The sequence below is a fragment of the Nomascus leucogenys genome, chromosome 12, assembly GCF_006542625.1.
Source record: "Nomascus leucogenys isolate Asia chromosome 12, Asia_NLE_v1, whole genome shotgun sequence".
In the NCBI taxonomy this organism is placed as follows: domain Eukaryota; kingdom Metazoa; phylum Chordata; class Mammalia; order Primates; family Hylobatidae; genus Nomascus; species Nomascus leucogenys.
This window is the reverse complement of record NC_044392.1, coordinates 18,393,445-18,421,269: the sequence shown is the minus strand read 5'-3', so window position 1 is coordinate 18,421,269 and position 27,825 is coordinate 18,393,445. Positions and strand designations below refer to the sequence as shown.

At 38.0% G+C, this 27,825-nt stretch overlaps 1 protein-coding gene across 1 annotated transcript in view; it reads left to right on the top strand.

The window, feature by feature from the left end:
* The window catches only part of AGBL4 (ATP/GTP binding protein like 4), a 1,461,703-nt gene that overhangs the window by 71,567 nt on the left and 1,362,311 nt on the right, over positions 1-27,825 (top strand). The window lies entirely within an intron of this gene.

The window sequence follows — 27,825 nt, the reverse complement described above, 5'->3', positions numbered from 1 at the left end:
AATAATAACATTTACCTTGAAAATTGTAAGAGAATATATGACGAACTACACAGTAAATTATATAAAATATACATTTGCTGAATCCATTTTCCTAAAATCCTGTTAATGAACGAGATATGGCCCTCATGAGAATTAGAATAGATGGTATTTGTCTAATGGGAATAAATAATGCCTGGGGTATTATGGAATATTATTCTATCAAGCCAGAAAGTAATAAAATCTTCCTAAAATTGGCACAGAGTGATTGCATTGTACTTTTTTTCCAGGGCACACTTATCTGGGGGCAGTTCATTGGGGGCAGAGGTATAACTTTTGGCCGCTAATATTACAGTGTTGTCTCATTCTTCAATACCACTTTCACTATCCAGAATTGCCCTTAGGCTCTTTCCAAACTAGGAAGAACTTTATTAAGAAATAGAGCTCCACCCTACTTATTTCTAATTGAGTTGCAGTTTAAGATTATAGATATAGGGGAGTTGGGGCAAACTAAAGGAGGGAACACCAGTGAAATGGTTCTTTATTTATAAACCAATTAGATCTCATTAGAATATATAGTATTGGAACCCTTGCTGCTTCTGCATCACTCAGTTATCTAGGCATATTTGTATGCTTTAAGGAAGAAGAGAAGGCAGAAGCCTCTGGGAATAAATAAATGCTGAGTATTGGCTCTGACATAGTAGTTGAACTACCCAATGTAATTCTGTTTTCTGTAAGTGTTCTTATTACAATCACAGATGGATTGTTTTATAGTGAAACTTTGTTTTTGTAAGTGAATTATTAGTTTGATTGTACTCAATGAAACTTCTGTGGTGAATCTAGATGGCCAAGAATATTTCTCAACCTTGAAACAGTTTGAAATCTTCAAGAATGTATTGGCCTCAATGTGTGAATATTTGTATATGATTCAATAATTCAGAAGTTGATCCATTAAAAATCCTTTGTCTGTAAGCGAGTCACAACTGCAGTTGGGTCTTATATACTTTTATATGTAATAATAAAATTTTGAAGGGGTAAACATATTTCGGGAAAGTGAATCTAATAATCAAATATAAGAGAGGCCTCTTTGAGATGAAATTGGGTCTCATTTTATGTAACAGAAAGCCCAAAATAATATTAGTTTGAATATGGTAGAATTTACTTCTTATCAATCTGAAAGAGATGCAGAGGTAGGGCATGTATAGTAGGTATAGCCTCACGGTGATAAAACACCAAGACTCCCTCTATACTTTTTTCTCTACCATTTGTAACCTCCCTTGAAAATAAAATGCCTCATAGTTTGAGATGGCTAGTACCAGGCAGCAGAAACAATAAAGGGGAAGATGAGTGGATTGCATCTTCTAGCCAAGTCAGCTTCCCTTAAGAATCTTCTAGAAAGTCTCATATTTATGCCTAACTGGTCAGAACTTAGTTATAGTGCCAAACGAAATGTCTTAGTTCATTTTTGCTACTATAACAGAATACTTGAAGCTGGTAATTTATAATGAAGAGAAATGTACTGGTTCATGATTCTGGATGCTGGGAAGTACAAGATGGAGGGACCGGCATCTGGCAAAGGCCCTCTTGCTGTGTCATCTCATGGCAGAAGGTGGAAGGGCAAGAATATGGTGGGGGAGAGAAAGGGAGGAGTGGGTACCCACAACTCATCCTTTCATAAAGAGCCTGCTCCCATGATAATGACATTAATTCCTTCATGAGGGCATAGCCTTCATGGTCTAATCTCTTCTTAAAGGTTCCACCTCTTAATACTGTTGATACTGGCAATCAAGTTTCTAACACATGCTTTTTGGTGGACACTTAAAGCCTTAGCACTCGTCATAAATGGTATTGCCATTCTCACCAGGGAAATGAAGATTAAAAAATAAAACTAGAGCTGGGCACAGTATCTAACACCTATAATCCCAGCACTTTGGGATGCTAAGACAGAGAGATTGCTTGAGGCCAGAAGTTTGAGACCAATATGGTAACATAGTGAGATCTTGTCTCTACCAAAAAAAAAAAATTAGCTGGGTGGAGTGGCACACACCTGTAGTCCTACCTAATCAGGAGCCTGAGACAGGAGGATTGTTTGAGTCCAGGACTTTGAGGCTGCAGTGAGCTATTATCACATGACTGCAACTCCAGCCTGGGTGACAGAGCAAGACCTTGTATCTAAGTAAGTAAATAAATAAATAAATGCATATTTTCGCCCAGAAAAATGGGGTTTTATTATTAAATAGAGATAAGAAAGAATATTGGGTATGTAATTTAGCAATTTTAGCACTCTGTTGGTTTAATTATGGTGTTTAGATACAGATTGAGTATCTCTTATCCAAAATGCTTGGGACCAGAAGTGTTTCAGATTTCGGATTTTTTTTTTGGAGTTTGGAATTATGCCAGTTGAGCATCCCTAATCCAAAAATCTGAAATCTGAAATGTTCCATTGAGTATTTCCTTTCAGCATCATAGCAATGCTCATAGAGTTTCAGTTTTGGAGGATTTTGGATTTTTGGATTAAGCGTGCTCAACCTGTACTTCTGATCTCTGGGAATAGACATTAAAAATATGCCAACCTTCTGCTCAATTAAAAAAATAAAATTTCTGCTAAAATTATTTGGAGATATATTTATTGGCAAATTTTCAGTAAAATAGCATAAAAGTACTAAGTATGTTTGATGAATTATATCTTTTGTTTTTTGTATGGAGAAAATGAGGTCCCATTTAATCAAAGAAGTGTACCTAACTGGATAGTGAAAGAGCCAGGGATCTCTTGAACTGTTTAATTTTCCATTTGTGTCATAACCTTGGAAATATTAGGAAATGATAGATCAATGAAGTGTAAACAGATTTTAAAAGGTTCACATATGGGAATGTGTACTTTAGATATTTCATTTCATTACTGGTCCATAAAACCTAGATGATGACAGATAAAGATTTGAAGCATAATTTTTCAAATATTGCTGCAAACTTCTTGCTTCTGTTCATGGCTACCATTCTTCTTTTATTTTTTTTTATTAGCTACTTCAGTGTGGCTTCCTTTATGTGTCCCGATTTAGAAGGAGACTGGCTAGCCATAATTCTGTACTACTCATGGAAGTTGGTTTTCAGAAATATCTCAGAGACATGCATTCTTACCATTTATTGGGGATTACTAAATCATGAAAAATAATGTAGTATAAGTAGCAGTGGGAGAAATATTTTCAGAAATATTTTGTTTTGGTTGCTATAGCTTTCTTTGCCCCCAGCATACTCTTTTCCTATTATTGCTTCTCAATTTACATATATCTTTACCATCCCACCTGTATCTGCAAGCCTTTTTCCATGCACCAAGAAAAATCTCTACCATCATTTGGAATCTATTACTGGGACTGTCTTCTGTAGGCAGTCTTTTTGACCAAGACAAAGAATGTTGGGTTTTGCCTATCCTGTTTTCATTTATATTTGAGGAGGCAGTGAATAGAGGTCAAAAGAACACGAGCTTTGGAGTCAGAGGCGCTGAATTTGGATATTGGCTATTCTTACTTTTTGTTCAATTTCTTAGTTTTTAAAGTGGGGATGAAAATTTTATCTCAGAGATAATGTAAAAGTAGGGAATGCCATATGTAAAAAGGCATTTTTAACACATAGCCAAGCCTTAGTAAATTATACTGAATGGATAAGTGCTTGAAATTTCAACTTTTTTTTTCCTGTCCATGAGAAATGCTTCTGCTTGACTCGTGATTTTATATACCACTTTTATTGACTTTATCATATACTTGGTGTATTCTATCATTCCTCACTACATGTTATGATTGCAGGGTACGGTTTTAACAGATTGTGGGAGGCAGCGTGCCTGGTGGTTAAAAGCATGGTCTCTTGAATGAGGCTTCCTGTGTTCTTAGTACTTTCTACTCCCTACCTTTTTTTCAAATTGGGTTATACATCTATTTTTAGTATTTCAATCATTTTTAGGTGTGAAATTCAGTGGCATTAAATATATTCACAATGTTGTACAACCATCATCACTATCCATTTCCAGAATATTTTCATCATCCCAAACAGAAACTCTTCACCCATTAAACAATAACTCGCCATTCATCACTTCTCCCAGACCCTGGTAGCCTCTGTTTTTCTTTCTTTCCCTCCTTCCCTCTGAAATTCAGCTTTTTATTTCCATATACATTCTACTCAATATAAGGTAGCGGTATAACCATAAATGAACTGCTGAATATCTACTCCTTTCCACAACTTTAAGGTATGATTGATAAATAAATAGTTACAGTGTACAATGTAATGTTTTGATTTATGTATATATTGCAAAATGATTAAATAAAACTAATTGATACATTGCCAAACCTAAATAACAAAGGAAGAGTCTCTCTCTATCTTAAAGAAATTGATATTTATTTGGGAGTAACACTGCAGTGGGAATACGTATGCCGTAGTAAACTATGTGAATATTCAGGGAGGTTGAGGAAGTTGGAAGTTTTAAAAGGCAAAATGAGGAGGATTATGTAAGTTGTTTTTAATCAATTATCCTTGGCTACAAGGATCAAAACAAGGTTAGTGCCAATCTAAGGTTGGATAGGCAGTTGCTGGACAGATGTCCTTGCCAAGTATTTTCTGTGTAAGGTTATGGTGGCTTTTGTGCAAAGTTGTGTTTTTTTGCAGTCTTTTTTGATAGTTCTTGTTAATAGTTAATAGTTCTTGTTATCAGGCACACATGTGTGAGAACCCTCCCTTCATGGCTTTCCTGTTTCCATTTTTCAGGGATTTGACACAAGTGACTCCATGTTGATTCTGACAAATTTCACAGTATCCATTATATCACATACTTACCTTTTTCTGTGGTGAGAACATTGAAGACCTACTCGCTTAGCAATTTTCAAACGTGCAATACATTTTTATTAACTATAGTCACTGTGCTATACAATAGGTATTTTTCATCTTAACTGAAACTTTGTATTCCCGTTGATCAGGATCTCTTGATTCCCCTCCATCCCCCCTATCCCCTGGCAACCACCTTTCTATTATCTGCTTTTACGCATTCAAGTTTTTCCGATTCTACATATAAGTGTGATCCTGCAGTATTTGTCTTTCTATGTCTGGCTTATTCCACTTATCATAATGTCCTCTAGGTTCATCCATGTTGTCACAAATGACAGGATTCCCTTCTTTTTAAAGGGTAAATAGTATTCAATTTTACTACATTTTCACATTTTCTTTTTCCATTCATTTATCAATTGACACTTGGGTTGATTCCATATTTTGACTACTGTAAATAATTCTGCAATGAACTTGGGAGTGCACATATCTCTTTGACATACTGATTTCCTATCTTTTGGATACCTTTCCAGAGTGGGATTGCTGGGTCATATGATAGTTTTAGTTTCAATGTTTTGAGGAAACTCCATACTGTTATTTTTTTCTTCGTTGAACTTTCATTATGTGTTTATCTAGAAAAATTACTTTGTTTTTCTTTTTAAAAATTTATTTATTTATAAAATTTTATTTATTTATCTTTTATTTCCATAGCTTATTGGGGAACAGGTGGTATTTGGTTACATGAGTAAGTTCTGTAGTGGTGATTTGTGAGATTTTGGTGCATCCACCACCTAAGCAGTATATGCTGCACCCAATTTGTAGTCTTTTATCCCTCATCCTTTTCCCTCCCTTTCCCCCTGCATCCCCAAAGTCCATTGTGTCATTCTTATTTATGCGTTTACATCCTCATAGCTTCGCTCCCAATTATGAGTGAGATCATGTGATGTTTGGTTTTTCATTCTTGAGTTATTTCACTTAGAATAATACTCTCCAATCTTATCCACGTTGCCATGAATACCATTAGTTCATTCCTTTATATGGCGAAGTAGTATTCATATATATATAATATATATGAATATATATATAATATATATAATATATATGAATATATATATAATATATATATTATATATATTAGCCATTTGGGTTGTTTCCACATTTTTGCAATTGTGAATTGTGCTGCTATAAACATGTGTATGCAAGTATCTTTTTTGTATAATGACTTCTTTTCTTCTAGGTAGATACCCAGTAGTGAGATTGCTGGATCAAATGGTAGTTCTACTTTTAGTTCTTTAAGGAATATCCAGAGTGTTTTCCATAGTGGTTGTGCTAGCTTACATCCCCACCAGCAGTGTAGAAGTGTTCCCTGTTCACTGCATCCACACCAACATTTATTTTTTAATTTTTTGATTATGGCCATTCATGCAGGAGTAAGGTGGTATCACGCTGTAAGGTGATTTGCATTTTCCTGAACATTAGTGATGTTAAGCATTTTTCCATATGTTTGTTGGCCAGTTGTATATCTTCTTTTGATAATTGTCTATTCATGTCCTTAGTCCACCTTTTGATGGGTTTGTTCTTTTCTTGCTAATTTGTTTGTGTTTGTTGTAGATTCTGGATATTAGTCCTTTCTCAGATGTATAGATTGTGAAGATTTTCTCCCACAGCATTGTCTGTTTACTCTGCTGACTGTTCCTTTTGCCATGGAAAAGCTCTTTAATTAAGTCCTAGCTATTTATCTTTGTTTATATTGCAATTGCTTTTGGGTTCTTGGTCATGAAATCCTTGCCTAAGCCAATGTCTAGAAGGGTGTTTCTGATGTTATCTTTTAGAATTTTTATAGTTTCAAGTCTTAGATTTAAGTCCTTGATCCTTCTTGAGTTGATTTTTGTGTAAGATGAGAGATGATTTTTTTTGTATGAGATGAGAGATGAGGATCCAGTTTCATTCTCCTACATGTGGCTAGCCAATTATCCCAGCACTGTTTGTTGAATAGGGTGTCCTTTCCCCACTTTATGTTTTTGTCTGCTTTGTCAAAGACCCTGTAAGTATTTGGGTTTATTTCTGGGTTCTCTATTATGTTCCATTGGTCTGTGTGCCTATTTTTATACCAGTACCATGCTGTTTTGGTGACTATGGCCTTATAGAATAAGTTGAAATTATTCTAATGTGTAATGTGATGCCTCTAGATTTGTTCTTTTTACTTAGTCTTGCTTTGACTTGGTGGGCTCGTTTTTGGTTCCATATGAATTTTAGAATTGTTTTTTCTAGTTCTGTGAAAAATGACGGTGATATTTTGATGGGAATTGCATTGAATTTGTAGATTGCTTTTGGCAGTATGGTCATTTTCACAATATTGATTCTACCCATCCATGAACATAGGATGTGTTTCCATTTGTTTGTGTCATCTGTGATTTCTTTCAGCAGTGTTTTGTAGTTTTCCTTGTAGAGGTCTTTCACCTCCTTGGTTAGGTATATTCCTAAGTGTGTGTGTGTGTGTGTGTGTGTGTGTGTGTGTGTGTGTATTGCAGCTATTGCAAAAGGGGTTGAGTTCTTGATTTGATTCTCAGCTTGGTCGCTGTTGGTGTATAGAAGAGCTACTGATTTGTGTACATTGGTGTTGTATCCAGAAACTTTTAAGAAGTCTTTTATCAGTTCTAGGAGCTTTTTGGATGAGTCTTTAGGGTTTTCTAGGTATACAGTCATATAATCAGTAAACAGTGACAGTTTGACTTCCTCTTTACTGATTTGGATGCCCTTTATTTCTTTCTTTTGTCTGATTGCTCTGGCTAGGACTTCCAGTGCTATCTTGAAGAGAAGTGGTGAGAGTGGGCATCCTTGTCTTATTCCAGTTCTCAGAGGGAATGCTTTCAACTTTTCCCAATTCAGTATAATGTTGGCTGTGGATTTGTCATAGACGGCTTTTTTTACAATGAGATATGTCCTTCATATGCCGATTTTGCTGCGAGTTTTAATCATAAAGGGATGCTGGATTTTGTCGAATGCTTTTGCTGCATCTATTAAGATGATCATGTTATTTTTGTTTTTAATTCTGTTTATGTGGTCTATCACATTTACTGACTTCTGTATGTTAAACCATCCCTGCGTCCCTGGTGTGAAACCCACTTGATCATGGTGGATTAACTTTTCAATATGTTGTTAGATTCGGTTAGCTAGTATTTTGTTTAGGATTTTTGCATCTATGTTCATTAGAGGTATTAGTCTGTTGTTTTCTTTTTTTGTTATGTGCTTTCGTGGTTTTGGTATTTGGGTGATATTGGTTTCACAGAATGATTTAGGGAGGAATCCCTCTTTCTCTGTCTTGTGGAATAGTATCAGTAGGATTGGTACCAATTCTTCTTTGAATTTCTGATAGAATTCAGCTGTGAATCCGTCTGGTCCTGAATTTTTTTTTTTTTAATTACCATTTCAATCTCTCTACTTGTTATTGGTCTGTTCAGGGTGTCTAATTCTTCCTGATTTAAGCTAAGAGGGTTGTATCTTTCCAGGAATTTATCCATCTCCACTAGGTTTTCTAGTTTCTGTGTGTAAAGGTGTTCATAGTAGCCTTGAATGATCTTTTGTATTTCTATCGTGTCAGTTGTAATATCTCTTGTTTTGTTTCTACTTGAGCTTATTTGGATCTTCTCTCTTGTTTTCTTGGTTATTCTTGGTAATGGTCTATCAATTTTATTTATCTTTTCAAAGAACCAGCTTTTTGTTTCATTTATCTTTTATATTTTTTTGTTTGTTTTAATTTTATTTAGTTCTGCTCTGATGTTGGTTATTTCTTTTCTTCTGCTGGGTTTGGGTTTGGTTTGTTCTCGTTTCTGTAGTTCCTTGAGGTCTGATCTTTGTCTGTGCTCTTTCAGACTTTTTGATATAAGTGTTTAGGGCTATGATCTTTCCTATTAGCACTGCCTTTGCTGTATCCCAGAGGTTCTGATAGGATGTGTCACTATCATCATTCAGTTTAAATAATTTTTAAATTTCCACCTTGATTTCATTGTTGACTCAATGATCATTCAGGAGCAGGTTATTTCATTTTCATGTATTTGCATGGTTTTGAATGTTCCTTTTGGAGTTGATATCCAGTTTTATTTCACTATGGTCTGAGAGATTGCTTGATGTAATTTCAAATTTTATAAATTTATTGAGGCTTGTTTTGTAGCCTATCATATGGTCTAACTTGGAGAAAGTTCCATGCAGTGATGAATAGAATCTATATTCTGCAGTTGTTTGGTAGAATGTCCTGTAAATACCTGTTAAGTTCATTGGTTCCAGGGTTTAGTTTAAATTCATTTTTTATTGTTGTTGTTGACTTTCTGTCTTTATGACCTGTCTAGTGCTGTCGGTGGAGTACTGAATTCCCCTACTGTTATTATGTTGCTGTCTATCTCATTTCTTAGGTTTAGTAGTAATTGTTTTATAAATTTGGGAGCTCCAGTGCTAGGTGCATATATATTCAGGATTGTGATATTTTCCTGTTGGACAAGGCCTTTTATCGTTATATAATGTCTCTCTTTGTCTTTTTTCAACTTTTGCTCTGAAGTCTGTTTTGTTCGATGTAAGAATAGATGCTCATGCTCACTTTCATTGTCCATTTGCATGGAATGTCTTTTTCCACCTCTTTACTTTCAGTTTATGTATGTGAGTCCTTACTTGAGTCTCTTGAAGGCAGCAGATTGTTGGTTGATGAATTCTTATCCGTTTTGCAATTCTGTCTCTTTTAAGTGAAGCATTTAGGCCATTTACATGCAACATTAGTATTGAGATATGAGGTAGTATTCCATTCATCATACTATTTGTTGCCTGTTTACTTTTTTAAATTATATTTTTGTTTTATAAGTCCTGTGTGACTTATGCTTTAAAGAGGTTCTGTTTTGATGTGTTTCCAGGATTTGTTTCAAGATTTAGAGCTCTTTTTAGCAGTTCTTGTAGTGCTGGCTTAGTAGTGGTGAATTCTCTTATGATTTGTTTTTCTGAAAAAGACGTGTGTTTCCTTCATTTATGAAGCTTAGTTTTTCTGGATACAAAATTCTTGGCTGTTAATTGTTTGGTTTAATGAGGCTGAAGATAGGGCTCCAATTTCCTCTAGCTTATAGGGTTTCTGCTGAGAAATCTGCTGTTAATTTGATAGGTTTTTCTTTTAGGTTACCTGGTGCTTTTGCCTCACATCTCATAAGATTCTTTGCTTTGTCTTAACTTTAGGTAACCTGATGACAATGTGCATAGGTGATGATCTTTTTGTGATGAATTTCCCAGGCGTTCTTTGAGCTTCTTGTATTTGGATGTCTAGGACTCTAGCAGGGCTGGGGGAAGTTTTCCTCAATTATTCTCCCAAATATGTTTTCCAAACTTTTTGATTCTCTTCTGTCTCAGGAACACCGATTATTCTTAGGTTTGGTCATTTAATGTAAACCCAGACTTCTTGGAGGCTTTGTTCATATTTTCTTATTCCTGTTTCTTTTTCTTTGTTGGACTGGGTTAATTCAAAAACCTTGCCTTTGAGCTCTGAAGTTCTTTCTTCTGCTTGTTCGATTTTATTGCTGAGACTTTCTAGAGCATTTCGTATTTCTGTAAGTGCATCTGTTGTTTCCTGAAGTTTTGATTGTTTTTTATTTATGCTATCTATTTCACTGAAGATTTCTCCCCTCATTTCTTGTATGATTTTTTTTTGTTTCCTTAAACTGGGCTTTGCCTTTTTCTGGTACCTCTTTTATTAGCTTATTAACTGACCTTCTGAATTCTTATTCAGATAAATCAGGGATGTCTTTTTTGTTTTGATCCATTGCTGGTGAGCTAGTGTAATTTTTTTTGGGTGTTAAAGAACCTTATTTGTCATATTACCAGAATTCGATTCAGGTTCCTTCTCATTTGGGTAGGTTCTGTCAGAGGGAAGGTCTAGGGTTTAAGGCGTTGTTCAGATTCTTTTGTCCTACAGAATGTTCCCTTGATGTGGTACTCTCCCCCATTTTTCTAGGGATGTGGCTTCCTGAGGCCTGAGCTGTAGTGACTGTTATTTCTCTCCTTGATCTAGGCAACAAGCAGGTCTAAGATCTACCAGGCTTTGGGCTGGTATTGGGGGTTGTCTGCACAGAGTCCTGTGATATGAAACATCTGTGGTTCTTAGCCGTGGATACCACCATCTGCTCTGGTGGAGATGACGGGGGTGAAATGTACTCTGTGGGGGTCCTTAGTTTTGGTTGTTTAATGCACTATTTCTGTGCTGGTTGGCCTCCTGTCAGGAGGTGGCACTTTCAAAAGAGCATCAGCTGTGGTAGTATGGGGAGGATTAGGTGGTGGGTGGGGCCCTATAACTCTTAAGGGTGTATGCCGTTTGTCTTCAGCTACCAGGGTGGGTAGGAAAGGACCATCAGGTGGGGGCAGTGCTAACTGAGTCTGAGCCCAGACTCTCCTTGGGCAGGTCTTGCTGTGGCTGCTATGGGGGATGGGGGTGTGGTTCCCAGGTCTATGGAGTTATGTTCCCATGAAACTCTGAAGACTGGTCTTACTCCCACAATGCCCCCTCCCACAACAGCACTGAATCTGTTTCCAGGTAGTGGGTGAGCACAGCCGAGAACTTGCCCTAGGCTACCAGCCTTCCAGCTGTGAAAGCAAATAGGGCTTTCATGCTTCCCTGCCTGTGAAGCCTGCACACCAGATTCATGCCCTCCCCTGAATTCTGGCCGGAGACTTCTCATTTAGTTGGAATTGTTACAAAGTTCTGCTGGAGGTTTTTTTTTTTCCCCTGTGAACTTTTCCCAGTACCTCTGGCAGCCCTCTCAAAGGACCTTTGTGAGGCAAGGCAGAAATGGCTTTTTAGGGTACCCAGAGAGCTCACAGGGCTTTCCCCACTGTTTCATCTACCCCTGTATTTCACTCGGTTCTCTAAATTGACTTAGCTCCAGGTAAGGTTAGAATCTTCTCTTTGATGTAGACCTTCAGATTCCCCAGTCAGGGTGTGTGTTCAGGGGCGGATGATCCTCCTTTTACACTTTTACAGTTTGGGCCCTCACAGTATTTGGGATGTTTCCCAGGTCCTGCAGGAGCAATTCGCTTCCTTTAGAGGGTTTGTGGGTTCTCTTGGCTTTCCTGATTTATTCCTGCAGTAGTTCTAGAGCAAAAGTTCATGATGCCATACTTCACATGCTGCTCTGTCCATCCGAGTGGGAGCTGCAATCTAGTCCTGCCTCTCATCTGCCATGATCCTCTCCATACTGTTTTTCATAATGGCCATATTAACTTACATTCCCACCAACAGTGTGCACAAGGATTTCCTTTTCTTCACATTTTTGGTGACACTTGTTATCCTTTGTCTCTTTGCTCATAACCATTCTAACAGGTGTGAGGTGATATTTCATTATGATTTTAATTTTCATTTGCCTGATGATTAGTGATGTTGAGCACCTTTTTATATACCTGCCTGCTGGTCATTTGAATGACTTCTTTAGAGAAATGTCTATTCAGGTCCTTAGCTCATTTTGAAAATGGTTATTTCTATTTATTGATTGATATTGAATTATTTGAGTTGCCTATGTATTTTGTATATTAACCTCTTATCAGAGATATGGTTTGCAAATATTTGCTTGTATTCTATAGATTGCCTTGTCACTCAGTTGATTTTTTTGATTTGATACAATCCCATTTGTCTATTTTTTGCTTTTGTTGTTTGTGCTTTTGATACCATGTACAAAAACTCATTACTCAGACTATGGTCAAGAAGCTTTCCCTCTGTGTTTTATTGTTTTATAGTTTCACATTGTATGTTTAAGTCTTTAATTCATTTTGAGTTGATTTTTGTGTATGTATGGTACAAGGGATCCAATTTCATTCTTTTGCATGTGGATAGACAATCTTTCCAACACTATTTATTGAAGAAACTGTTATTTTATTATGGTATGTTCTTGACATCTTTGTTGAACATCAGTTGATAGTAAATATGTGGATTTATTTTTGGGATGTTTTCTGTCTTGTTGGTCTATATGTCTATTTTTATGCTAGTGCCATGTTGCTTGATTACTACAGGTTTATCATATGTTTTGAAATCAGGTAGTGTGATGCCTTCCCTTCGTTTTTTTGCTCAAGATTGCTTTGGCTATTTGATGTCTTATGTGGTTCCATAAGAATTTTAGGATCGTTTTTTCTATTCTTGTGAAAAATGTCGTAATTTTCATAGGGGTTGCTTTGAATTCATAGATTGCTTTGTTTAGTAGGGACATTTTGGCAATATTAATTTTCTCAGTCTATCGACATGAGGTTTCTATTTGTGTCTTCTTCAGTTTTACTTGTTCACTTTGAAGTTTTCAGTGTACAAATATATTATTGGATGAATTTATTTGTAAGTATTTTTGATGCTATTATAAATGGGATTGATTTTTTTTGTATAATCATTTTCAGTGTATGAAGATACTACTGATTTTTGTATGTTGATTATTTATTTTAACATTTTACTTAATTACTTTATTAGTTGTTATAACTTTTGGTGGAGTTTTTAGGGTTTTCTATGTAAAAGATCATATAATTTTACTTATATTCCATTTTGGATTCCTTTTATTTCTTTTTCTTGCCCAATTACCCTGGCTTGTACTTTCAGTACTGTATTGAATACAAGTGATGAGAACGGGTATCCTTGTGTTGTTCCTGACCTTGTAGGAAAAGCTTTCAATTTTTCTCTGTTGAGTATGGTGTTAGCTGTGGGCTTGCCATATATGGTCTTTAATATGTTGAGGTTTATTTCTTCTATACTTAATTTTTGAGAGTTTTTTAAAATCACGGGCCGGGCGCGGTGGCTCAAGCCTGTAATCCCAGCACTTTGGGAGGCTGAGGCGGGCGGATCACGAGGTCAGGAGATCGAGACCATCCTGGCTAACACAGTGAAACCCCGTCTCTACTAAAAATACAAAAAATTAGCCGGGTGTGTTGGCAGGCGCCTGTAGTCCCAGCTACTCGGGAGGCTGAGGCAGGAGAATGGCGTGAACCCGGGAGGCGGAGCTTGCAGTGAGCCGAGATCGCGCCACTGCACTCCAGCCTGGGGCACAGAGCAAGACTCCGTCTCAAAAAAAAAAAAACAAACAAACAAACAAAAAAATCACGAACAGATTTTTAATTTTGTCACATTTTCTTTCAGCATCTATTGAGATGATCATAAAATTTTTTATCTTTTATTCTATTAATGGGGTATATCACATTTATTAATTTTCTTATGTTGAACTCTTCTTGTATCCTAGTTATAAAGCCAACTTGATAATAGTGTATGATACTTTTAATGTGTTGTTGAATCTGGTTTGTTAGTGTTTGGTTGAGGATTTTTGCATCATGTTCATCCTGGGTATTGGCCTATATTTTTCTTTTCTTGTAGTATTTTGCTTTGGCTTTGGTGTCAGGGTAATGATGATACAAAAATGCATTTGGTAGTATTCTCTCCTGTACATTCTTGAGAAAATAGGTTTGTAAAATGAGTTTGGAAGTGCTCTCCTCTGTGAAGTTTTTGGGAAGACTGAGAAGGATTGGCATTACTTCTTCAAATGTTTGGTAGAATTCACCAGTGAAGTAATCTGGTTCTATACTTTTCTTTGATGGGAGACTTAAAAAACTACTGATTAAATCTACTTGTTATTGGTCTGTTCAGATTTTCTATTTTTTCATAATTCAGTCTCTAGGTTGTCTTCAGTTATTAGGTAGGTTGTATATGTCTAGGAATTTACAGTTTCTCCTACATTATCCAATTTGTTGGCTCATAATTGTTCAGAGTACTCTTTTATGATCCTTTGTATTTCTGTGGTGTCAGTTGTAATGTCTGCTCTTTCATTTATATTTTTATTTATTTGAAACTTCTCTCTTTTTTCCTTCTCACTTAAGCTAAAAGTTTAATAATTTTATTTTCTCAAAAATTCAACACTTAGTTTTGTGAATCTTTTCTGTTTTTTTTGTATCACTGATTTCTGCTCAGATCTTGTTATTTACTTTCTTCTACCATCTTTGGGTTTTGTTTGTTCTTCTTTTTCTAGTCTCTTGAGGTGTAAAGTTAGGTTACTCATTTAAGATCTTTCTTATTCTTACTATAGGTATTTATTGGTCTAAACTGTCTGAGAACCACTTTTGTTGCATCTCAGGTTTTGGTATATTTTGTTGACATTTTAATTTTTTTCAAGATAATTTTTGATTTCCCTTTTAATTTCTTTATTGACCCATTGTTTGTTCAGAAGCATGCAGCTGAATTTTTCCATAATTGTGAAACTTTCAACTTTTTTCCTGTTATTGATTCCTAGTTTTATACCAGTTGTGGTATATAGTTGTGATTGTAAAAGACACCTGATGTGACTTCAGTTTTCTTAAATTTATCAAGACTTTTTTTGTGACCTCACATATGACTACTTATAGAGAAAGTTCCATGTGTGCTTCGGTAGAATTTATATTCTGCTGCTGTTGGGTAAAATGTTTGAATATGTCTGTTAGGTCCATTTTACCTAAAGTTTTATCTTTCATTGATTTTCTGTCTGGATATCCTGTTTTTGACACTGCTGCATTTAAGTCTCTTACTATTATTGTATTGCTGTTGATTTCTCCTTTCAGTTCTGTTTATATTTGCTTTCTATATTTAATAGCTCTGGTATGTGCACATTGCTATCTACTTATGATGATTTTATCCTTTTATAGTTGTATGTGTTTCCTTGTCCCTTGTTTTTATTCATGCCTTCATTTTCAGCCCATGTGTGTCCTTAAAGCTAAAATAAAATCAATCTTTTGTAGACAACATATACTTGGGTCTTGTTTTAGTATATATTCAGCCGTTGTATGTGTTTTGACTGGGGAGTTTAATTTATGTTGAAGTAATTATTAACAGAGTTGGATTATTACTATTTTAATTGTGTCCTGTCTGATTGTGTTTCTTTTTTCCTCACTTGCTATCTCCCTTTGTGTTTTTTGCTGATGTTCTTATATGCTTTTTACTCCTTTCCCTTTTTCTTTTCTATGTCTTTTGTATGTATTTGTGGTGGTCAGTAGGCTTCTATAAAATATTCTATAGTTACAATTGTTTGTTTTTAGCTGATAACAACTTAACTTCAACTGCATACAAAAACCACTTTTATTTCACCCCCCTCACACTTTATGTTATTGTCATAATTTGCATCTTTTTATTGTGAATCCATTAACAAGTTTTTGTAATTTATAGTTCTTAATATTTTTGTTTTTTAAATTTTTACACCGAAATGACAAGTTATTTATACTCTATCATTACAGTATTACAGTATTCTAATTTGTCTATATATTTCATAGTGAGTTTTTTGCTTTCATGTGCTTTTGTGTTGCTGTTTAGCACCTTTTCATTCTTTTGTTGAATTCCCTTAGCATTTTTTGTAAGACAGGAATAATGGTAACATATTTCCTCAGCTTTTGTTTGGGAAGCTCTATCTCTTCATTTTTGAAGGACAGTTATGCTGGGGATAGTATTCTTGGTTGACAGTTTTTTTTTTTTGTTACTTTGAATTATATGCCCTCTCCCTCTGATGTGCAATATTTCTCCTGGGAAATTGTTGATAGCCTTAGGAACTCATTTTGAAAATTTGATTGCAGTTTTATCTCAGTGTAGAATTCCTGGGGTTCATCCTATTTGGGATCTTTTGGGCTTCATAAATCTGGATGTCCATTTTCCTCAGAAGATTTGGGAAGTATTTGAACTCTATTCTTCCTTTTTTTATTTATTTTCTTTCTTTTTTTATTTTTTATTTTTTATTATTATACTTTAGGTTTTAGGGTACATGTGCACAATGTGCAGGTTTGTTACATATGTATCCATGTGCCATGTTGTTTTGCTGCACCCATTAACTCGTCATTTAGCATTAGGTATATCTCCTAATGCTGTCCCTCCCCCCTCCCTCCAGCCCACAACAGTCCCCGGAGTGTGATGTTCCCCTTCCTGTGTCCATGAGTTCTCATTGTTCAATTCCCACCTATGAGTGAGAACATGCGGTGTTTGGTTTTTTGTCCTTGCAATAGTTTACTGAGAATGATGTTTTCGAGTTTCATCCATGTCCCTACAAAGGACATGAACTCATCATTTTTTATGGCTGCATAGTATTCCATGGTGTATATGTGCCACATTTTCTTAATCCAGTCTATCGTTGTTGGACATTTGGGTTGTTTCCAACTCTTTGCTATTGTGAATAGTGCGCAATAAACATACGTGTGCTTGTGTCTTTATAGCAGCATGATTTATAGTCCTTTGGGTATATACCCAGTAATGAGATGGCTGGGTCAAATGGTATTTCTAGTTCTAGATCCCTGAGGAATCGCCACACTGACTTCCACAATGGTTGAACTACTTTACAGTCCCACCAACAGTGTAAAAGTGTTCCTATTTCTCCACATCCTCTCCAGCACCTGTTGTTTCCTGACTTTTTAATGATGGCCATTCTAACTGGTGTGAGATGGTATCTCACTGTGGTTTTGATTTGCATTTCTCTGATGGCCAGTGATGATGAGCATTTTTTCATGTGTTTTTTGGCTGCATAAATGTCTTCTTTTGAGAAGTGTCTGTTCATGTCCTTCGCCCACTTTTTGATGGGATTGTTTGTTTTTTTCTTGTAAATTTGTTTGAGTTCGTTGTAGATTCTGGATATTAGCCCTTTGTCAGATGAGTAGATTGCAAAAATTTTCTCCCATTCTGTAGGTTGCCTGTTCACTCTGATGGTAGTTTCTTTTGCTGTGCAGAAGCTCTTTAGTTTAATGAGATCCCATTTGTCAATTTTGGCTTTTGTTGCCATTGCTTTTGGTGTTTTAGACATGAAGTCCTTGCCCACGCCTATGTCCTGAATGGTATTGCCTAGGTTTTCTTGTAGGATTTTAATGGTTTAGGTCTAACATTTAAGTCTTTAATCCATCTTGAATTAATTTTTGTATAAGGTGTAAGGAAGGGATCCAGTTTCAGCTTTCTACATATGGCTAGCCAGTTTTCCCAGCACCATTTATTAAATAGGCAATCCTTTCCCCATTTCTTGTTTTTGTCAGGTTTGTCAAAGATCAGATAGTTGTAGATATGTGGCATTATTTCTGAGGGCTCTGTTCTGTTCCATTGATCTATGTCTCTGTCGTGGTACCAGTACCATGCTGTTTTGGTTACTGTAGCCTTGTAGTATAGTTTGAAGTCAGGTAGTGTGATGCCTCCAGTTTTGTTCTTTTGGCTTAGGATTGACTTGGTGATACAGGCTCTTTTTTGGTTCCATATGAACTTTAAAGTAGTTTTTTCCAATTCTGTGAAGAAAGTCATTGGTAGCTTGATGGGGATGGCATTGAATCTATAAATTACCTTGGGCAGTATGGCCATTTTCACGATATTGATTCTTCCAACCCATGAGCATGGACTGTTCTTCCATTTGTTTGTATCCTCTTTTATTTCATTGAGCAGTGGTTTGTAGTTCTCCTTGAAGAGGTCCTTCACATCCCTTGTAAGTTGGATTCCTAGGTATTTTATGCTCTTTGAAGCAATTGTGAATGGGAGTTCACTCATGATTTGGCTCTCTGTTTGTCTGTGATTGGTGTACAAGAATGCTTGTGATTTTTGTACATTAATTTTGTATCCTGAGACTTTGCTGAACTTGCTAATCAGCTTAAGGAAATTTTGGGCTGAGACGATGGGGTGTTCTAGATATACAATCATGTCATCTTCAAACAGGGACAATTTGACTTCCTCTTTTCCTAATTGAATGCCCTTTATTTCCTTCTCCTGCCTAATTGCCCTGGCCAGAACGTCCAACACTATGTTGAAGAGGAGTGGTGAGAGAGGGCATCCCTGTCTTGTGCCAGTTTTCAAAGGGAATGCTTCCAGTTTTTCTCCATTGTGTATGATATTGGCTGTGGTTTGTCATAGATAGCTCTTATTATTTTGAGATATGTCCCATCAATACCTAATTTATTGAGAGTTTTTAGCATGGAGGGCTGTTGAATTTTGTTAAAGGCCTTTTCTGCTTCTGTTGAGATAATCATGTGGTTTTTGTCTTTGGTGCTGTTTATATGCTGGATTACATTTATTGATTTGCGTATGTTGAACCAGCCTTGCATCCCAGGGATGAAGCCCACTTGATCATGGTGGATAAGCTTTTTGATGTGCTGCTGGATTCGGTTTGCCAGTATTTTATTGAGGATTTTTGCATTGACGTTCACGAGGGATATTGGTCTATAATTTTCTTTTTTTGTTGTGTCTCTGCCAGTCTTTGGTAACAGGATGATGTTGGCCTCATCAAATGAGTTAGGGAAGATTCCCTCTTTTTCTATTGATTGGAATAATTTCAGAAGGAATGGTACCAGCTCGTCTTTGTACCTCTGGTAGAATTCGGCTGTGAATCCATCTGGTCCTGGACTTTTTTTGATTGGTAGGCTATTAATTATTGTCTCAATTTCAGAGCCTCTTATTGGTCTATTCAGGGATTCAACTTCTTCCTGGTTTAGTCTTGGGAGGGTGTATGTGTCTAGGAATTTATCCATTTCTTCTATATTTTCTAGTTTATTTGTGTAGAGGTGTTTGTAGTATTCTCTGATGGTAGTTTTTATTTCTGTGGGATCGGTGGTGATATTCCCTTTATCATTTTTTATTGCATCTATTTGATTCTTCTCTCTTTTCTTCTTTATTAGTCTTGCTAGCAGTCTATCAATTTTGTTGATCTTTTCAAAAAACCAGCTGCTGGATTCATTGATTTTATGAAGGTTTTTTTGTGTCTCTGTCTCCTTCAGTTCTGCTCTGATCTTAGTTATTTCTTGCCTTCTGCTAGCTTTTGAATGTGTTTGCTCTTGCTTCTCTAATTCTTTCAATTGTGATGTTAGGATGTCAATTTTAGATCTTTCTTGCTTTCTCTTGTGGGGATATTGTGCTATAAATTTCCGTCTACACACTGCTTTAAATGTGCCCCAGAGATTCTGGTATGTTGTGTCTTTGTTCTCATTGGTTTCAAAGAACATCTTTATTTCTGCCTTCATTTCATTATGTACCCAGTAGTCATTCAGGAGCAGGTTGTTCAGTTTCCAGCTAGTTGAGCTGTTTTGAGTGAGTTTCTTAATCCCGAGTTCTAGTTTGATCTACACTGTGGTCTGAGAGACAGTTTGTTATAGTTTCTGTTCTTTTACATTTGCTGAGGAGTGCTTTACTTCCAACTATGTGGTCAATTTTGGAATAGCTGTGGTGTGGTGCTGAGAAGAATGTATATTCTGTTGATTTGGGGTGGAGAGTTCTGTAGATGTCTATTAGGTCCGCTTGGTGCAGAGCTGAGTTTAATTCCTGGATATTCTTGTTAACTTTCTGTCTTGTTGATCTGTCTAATGTTGACAGTGGGGTGTTAAAGTGTCCCATTATTATTGTGTGGGAGTCTAAGTCTCTTTGTACGTCTCTAAGGACTTGCTTTATGAATCTGGGTGCTCCTGTATTGGGTGCATATATATTTATGATAGTTAGCTCTTCTTGTTGAATCGATCCCTTTACCATTATGTAATGGCCTTCTTTGTCTCTTTTGATCTTTGTTGGTTTAAAGTCTGTTTTATCAGACACTAGGATTGCAACCCCTGCCTTTTTTTGTTTTCCATTTACTTGATAGATCTTCCTCCATCCCTTTATTTTGAGCCTTTTTGTGTCTCTGCATGTGAGATGGGTTTCCTGAATACAGCACACTGATGGGTCTTGACTCTTTATCCAATTTGCCAGTCTGTGTCTTTTAATTGGAGCATTTAGCCCATTTACATTTAAGGTTAATATTGTTATGTGTGAATTTGTTCCTGTCATCATGTTAGCTGGTTATTTTGCTCGTTAGTTGATACAATTTCTTCCTAGCATCGATGGTCTTTATAATTTGTCATGTTTTTGCAGTGGCTGGTACTGGTTGTTCCTTTCCAGGTTTAGTGCTTCCTTTAGGAGCTCTTGTAGGGCAGGCCTGGTGGTGACAAAATCTCTCAGCATTTGCTTGTCTGTAAAGGATTTTATTTCTCCTTCACTTGTGAAGCTTAGTTTGGCTGGATATGAAATTCTGGGTTCAAAATTCTTTTCTTTAAAAATGTTGAATATTGGCCCCCACTCTCTTCTGGCTTGTAGAGTTTCTGCCAACATATCCACTGTTAGTCTGATGGGCTTCCCTTTGTGGGTAATCTGATCTTTCTCCTGGCTGCCCTTAACATTTTTTCCTTCATTTCAACTTTGGTGAATCTGACAATTATGTGTCTTGGAGTTGCTCTTCTCGAGGAGTATCTTTGTGGCATTCTTTGTATTTCCTGAATGTGAATGTTGGCCTGCCTTGCTAGGTTGGGGAAGTTCTCCTGGATAATATCCTGCAGAGTGTTTTCCAACTTGGTTCCATTTTCCCTATCACTTTCAGGTACACCAGTCAGATGTAGATTTGGTGTTTTCACAAAGTCACATATTTCTTGGAGGCTTTGTTCGTTTCTTTTTACTCTTTTTTCTCTAGACTTCTCTTCTCGCTTCATTTCATTCATTTGATCGTCAATCACTGTTACCCTTTCTTCCAGTTGATTGAATCGGTTACTGAAGCTTGTGCATTCGTCACATAGTTCTTGTGCCATGGTTTTCAGCTTCATCAGATCATTTAAGGACTTCTCTACACTGGTTATTCTAGTTAGTCATTCATCTAATCTTTTTTCAAGGTTTTTAGCTTCTTTGCGATGGGTTCGAACTTCCTTCTTTAGCTTGGAGAACTTTGATCGTCTGAAGCCTTCTTCTCTCAACTCGTCAAAGTCTTTCTCCATCCAGCTTTGTTCCATTGCTGGCGAGGAGCTGCGTTCCTCTGGAGGAGGAGAGGCGCTTGGAGTTTTAGAATTTTCAGCTTTTCTGCTGTGTTTTTTCCCCATCTTTGTGGTTTTATCTACCTTTGGTCTTTGATGATGGTGATGTACAGTTGGGGTTTTCATGTGGATGTCCTTTCTGTTTGTTAGTTTTCCTTGTAACAGTCAGGTCCCTCAGCTGAAGGTCTGTTGGAGTTTGCTGGAGGTCCACTCCAGACCCTGTTTGCCTCGGTATCAGCAGCAGAGGCTGCAGAACAGTGAATATTGCTGAACGGTAAATGTTGCTGCCTGATCGTTCCTCTGGAAGCTTCGTCTCAGAGGGGTACCCAGCCATGTGAGGTGTCAGTCTGCCCCTACTAGGGGGTGCCTCCCAGTTAGGCTGCTTGGGAGCAAGGGACCCACTTGAGGAGGCAGCCTGCCCGTTCTCAGATCTCAAACTCCTTGCTGGGAGAACCACTACTCTCTTCAAAGCTCTCAGACAGGGAAATTTAAATCTGCAGAGGTTTCTGCTGCCTTTTGTTCAGCTATGCCCTTGCCCCAGAGGTGGAGTCTACAGAGGCAGTCAGGCCTCCTTGAGTTGCAGTGGGCTTCACCCAGTTCAAGCTTCTGGGCCGCTTTGTTTACCTACTCAAATCTCAGCAATGGTGGGTTCCCCTCCCCCAGCCTCGCTGCCTCTTTCCAGTTCGATCTCAGACTGATGTGCTAGCAATGAGCGAGGCCCTGTGGGCCTGGGCCCCTCCAAGCCAGGTGCAGGATATAATCTGCTGGTGTGCCGTTTGTTAAGACCCTTGGAAGAGCGCAGTATTAGGGTAGGAGTGACCCAATTTTCCAGCTGCTGTCTGTCATGGCTTCCCTTGGCTAAGAAAGGGAATTCCCTGATCCCTCGCACTTCCAGGGCAAGGCAATGCCTCACCCTGCTTCAGCTCTCACTCAGTGGGCTGTACCCACTGTCCTGCACCCACTGTCCGACACGGCCCAGTGAGAGGAACCCAGTACCTCAGTTGGAAATGCAGAAATCACCCATCTTCTGTGTCACTCATGCTGGGAGCTGTAGACTGGAGCTGTTTCTATTTGGTCATCTTGGAACCACCCGATAATTTTTACTTAAACATAATTGTCCTAAGTAGCCTCTTTTAATTATCTTTATTCAGTGTTATGGTTTGATTGTCTCCTTTAAAATTTATGTTTAAATTTAATTGCTGTTGTAATATTGTTGAGAGGTGATACCTTTAAGAGGCGATTAGGTCATGAAGGGATTAATGCCATTTTTGTGGGAGTGGGTTAGTTACGTGAGAGTTCAGCCCCCCTTTTCTCTCTCTTATGGGCCCTTTTGCTCTTCTGTCTTCCACCATGGTATCACCCTCCTCAGATATGACACTTTGCTCTTAGACTTCCTAGGCTTCAGAACTGTGGGCCAAATAACCTTTTTCTTTATAAATTACCCGATCTGTGGTATTTTGTTATTGCAGCAGAAAATGAAGTAAGACAGAAAATTGGTATGGGAATCTCAGGCTGTTGTCATCACAAATATATGAATATGTGGGAGTGGCTTTGGATCTGGGTAATGGATAGAGGCTCAAAGAACTTGGAGGAGTATGCTAGAAGAATCCTGTATTGCCATAAAAGAAGCAGTAAGGGTGATTCTGGTGAGGGCTCAGGAGATCTGTATGGAAATTCTGAATCTTCCAAGAGATTACTTAAGTGGTTATGTGCAGAATTTTGGTAGATATATAGACAGCAAAGGCTATTCTGATGAAGTTCAGACAGAAATAAGGAAAAGGTATTGGAAACTGGAGTAAAGACCATCCTCATTATAAAGTTGCAAAGACCTTGGTTGAATTGTTTCACTTCCTTGAGGCTTTGTGGAATGCAGAACTTAAGAGTAATGAACAAGGATATCTGGTGGAAGAAAGATCTAAGCAACAAAGCATTTAAACTTTTAAAATGGCTGCTTTTAACCACATACAGAGAGATGTGAGAGGAAATAAATGAGACAAAGACACGATTTATAGTCAAAAGCGAAGCAGATTGGAAAGATTTGGAAAATTCACAGCCTGGCAAAGTAGAATGATAAGGAGTCTTTAGGAGAGTGAAACAATGGTGTGGCCAGGAAATACTTTGCTAAAGAGATTACCATGGCTAGAAGAGAGCCAGGTGCTGTTCATATAGACAATGGGAGAAAGACCTTGAAGGCATTTCAAAGACCCTTAAGGATGCTCCTTCCATTACAGGTCCAGAGCTCTAGGAGGGAAGAATTGTTTTTAGGGATGGGCCTGGGGCACCCTCCATGGGCTTGCTGCCAGGGCGTCCTTGAGAGTCTACTTCTTGCATTCTGGCACAGTGCTTTCCAGCTGTCCTAGTTGTGGCTCAAGTAGGCACAGGTGTGTGGCTCAATGCACTGCTCTAGAAGGTACATGCCATAAACCTTGGTGTCATACATGTGATGTTAAGCTATGGAGAGTATAGCTATGTCTACCTCAATATCCAAGGATGTTGCAAATAGCCTAGTTGCCCAGGCAGCAACCTGCTGCAGGTACAGAGCTGTCACAGACAGTACTTATCAGTGTAAAGCCTAGTGAAACCATGGTATGGGGCCACCCCCAAGATCACAGAACTGTAGGGCCACCAGCATCCAACTCAGGCACGAGAGAGCTGCAGGCATGAGGCTCTAATCCAAGAGCACTGACGTGTGGGCTGAGCCCAGCAACGCCGTAGCGGCAGGACTGCCTGAGGCCTTGGGGGCCCAATATCCACACCAGTGTGCCCTGGATGTGGGGCATGTAGTCAATGGAGGTTATTCTTCAGCTTTAAAATTTAATGTTGTTTGCCCTGTTGAGTTTTGTTCTTACATGGACACGGTTACCCTTTTATTTTTGCCTGTCTTTCTTTTTTGGAACAGGAATGTCTATCCTATGCCTTTTCCACTGTTGTATTTTGTAAGTAGATAACTTGTTTCGATTTGACAGGCTCACAGCTAGAGGGAATTTGCCTCAGGAAGAATCATGCCTTGAGTCTCACCCATATTTGATTTCTATGAGACTTTAGACCATGGACTTTTGAGTTTGTGCTCGAACTATTTAAGACTTTGGGGCTATTGAGACAGAATAAATGTATTTTGTATGTGCAAAGGAAATGAGATTTGGGGTGCTAGCAGATGAATGCTATGGTTTGAATGTCCCCTTTAAAACTCATGTTGAAATTTAATCGTCATTATAACAGTGTTAAGAGCAGGGACCATTAAGAGGTGATTAGGTCATGAAAGTTCTGTCCTCATGAATCATTTAATGCTGTTATTGTGGAGTGAGTTAGTTACTGTGGGATTTTGTTTCTTTGTTTCCCTCTATTTCACATGTTCTCATGCCCTTCTGCCTTTTGCTGTGGAATTACCCTCACCAGATGTGGCATGTTCTTGGACTTTGCAGCCTACAGAACTGTTGAGCCAAATAAGGTTTTTTTTTTTTTTTTTTTTTCTTACAAACTATCTAGTCTGTGGTATTCTGTTATAGCAGAAGAAGATAAACTAAGACATTTAGCAAGCTGTTAGGGTAGGATAATGGTCTAGGATATAGGTACTTTTTCCAGGTTGCTTAGGTTTTAAGCCCAGTACTTATACTTAGTTCCTGTGAGACCAGAACAAATTACTTAATCAATCTGTACTCCAGTTTCTGATGAAATGGGAGTATGTAGCTCATAGGGTTGTTGCGAAGATTAAATGAGCTAAATTTATAAAACACTTTGAATAATGTTTGGTAATGTTACATACTATAAAATATTAGATGTTGTTATTACTGTTTCTTATTACTGCCTTCTCAGAGAAGCCTTCCTATAACTGTCCAGATACTTTTTCTTACAGTAACCATCAGATCACAGATGGCATAGCTCCCCAACTGCAGTGGAAGGGGCTGGAGGTGAGACTAATCCCTCTTAGGATTTGCTGTGGGATATAGGCTAGAGAACCTGGTCTTGACTTTGAGGGGCACATGTCTCCTCACAAGTCCCTGCACAGATGGGATAGTTTTCTCATTACAGCAGGGGAGCTGGATCTGGGACTGGGCCCTCTTGGGATCTCCTGTGGGACAGAGGCTGGGGAGCCCATCTCTTTAGTCCATACAGATACATGTGTTGTAGCAGGTCTTAGTGCAGATGGAATAGTTCCTCAACTACCGCAAGAAGAACCAAAACTGAGACTTAGCCCCTCAGGATCTGCTGTGACAGAAGTTGGCATGCCAGTCAGGGAATCTCATACTCCTGGGCTGTAAAATACGGGCCCCTGTGTAAGCAGTTGTGAGCTGGGACCTCAGGTGAGGAAGGCTGGAGCCAAAGCACAGGCAACTTTAAGATTCACTGCCAAGACCAATGTAAGGGGGTAGGTGAGCCTTTTCACCAACACACTATTGTGTGTGATTCCTTTTGGACTCCTTGGCAGATGGTTTTGGTTGTAGGCTTAAGGCCAAATGGGACTGTAGCCAAGCCTCTCAGGGGACTGGAACTTTTCCAGGCTTGAACCAGGAAGCACACTCGGTGGGGCAGATCAGCCACCTGGGCATCAGTTTACACTCTGAAAATGACCCTCCTGGGTTTTGGGCTCCACTAGGGGTTTCACAAAATCCTACCTCAATCCTGAGGCTCCCATAGAGAGACTTTAGACTGACAGTGGGGTTACCTTCTATTTTGCTATCTTGGTAATGTCCCAAGTTTGCTGATTTGAAGTTCAGAGTAGTTTCCATTGAACCATTCAATGAGCATGATTTATATTGTATGTAGTATCCATATCCATAGAAGTATCTTGCAATAATGACTATATGTGATTTTGAACTTGCCTGCCGTTTATTCCACCATCTGTAGGAGTGAAGAGGTGGTGCTAGAGCTCAGTGTGCTTCTCACAAGATTTCCACAATTTCTTCCTCTCAACAATCACAGAAATAATGTATTTCTTGTTTTTCTATTTATTTCAGTTACAAAAGGCTCACGAGTCCAGGTCGTTATTTTTAATCCAGACTTTCATTTCTTTATGGCACTATACAACCCCCTCCTACATTCCATCCACCCCTGTATAACTGCCCAGAATAGTCTATCTACTATGTACTCTGGAACTCATGGTTTATCGTCAGCAAAATCTATAATCTCAATTTCAACTCTAAACCTCCCTTCCACAAGTTTACTGTAATTGAAAACTAGATCTCCCTTGAAAAGTTTCCCCCACGTTCAAAAGGTTGATTTTCTTTTTTGTTTTTTTGAGATGGAGTCTCGCTGTGTCCCCCAGGCTGGAGGGAAGTGGTGTGATCGCAGCTCACTGCAACCTCCATCTCTTAGGTTCAAGCAATTCTTCTGCCTCAGCCTCCCAAGTAGCTGGGACTACAGATGCAAGCTGCCACGCCTGGCTAATTTTTTGTATTTTAGTAGAGGCAGGGTTTCACCGTGTTGCCCAGGCTAGTCTCAAACCCCTGAGCTCAGGCAATCTGCCCACCTTGGCCTCCCAAAGTGCTGGGATTATAGGCGTGAACCACCGTGCCTGGTATGCTTTTCTTTCTTTTTTTCTTTTTCTTTTTTTTTTTTATCCTTAATTTATCTCATTGCCACTTCCAGATAATTGTTCTAAACTCCTTACCATAAAAATTTATCTTTCAAGATTCTGATATTGGATTATACCACCTGACACCCCTCCTTCTAACATACTCTTCCATAATTTGCTCCATTTCTCTATTCTCCTTTACAGGAAAACTTCCCCCAAAAGAGTTAACTGTACTTGATATTACCACTTGTCCTCCTTTCTCTCCTGAACCTGCTCCAGTGAGGCTTTCATTGCCCACTACTGCACTGAAGCTGTTGTCAAGGTTATCAGTGACCTCTAGTTTACCAAATGCAATAGTCAGTTTTTCTCATTCTTCATTTTCTTGACCTTGGCAGCATTTGACACAGTTGATTATGTCCTCTACCTTTTTGAAACAGTTTCATCTCTTAGCTTCTGAGACCACTCTCTTGGCTCTCCTCCTAACTCGTTGTTGTTGTTGTTGTTTCACTTGTTTCTTTCTCATTTTCCTGAACCTTAACCCTTGGAAATACCTCAGGATTTAGTACTCTAGAAAATTTTCCTATCTACTGGTTCCCTATGTCATCTTATTCAGTTTAGTTCCTTTAAGTATTATCTAAATGTGGATGGCTCCCACCTTTATTCCTTAAGCCTCAACATCTCTACTGAATTCCATGCTTGTATATAAAACTCTCAACTTAATATCTTTAATTGGATATCTAATAGGCCTCCCAAAC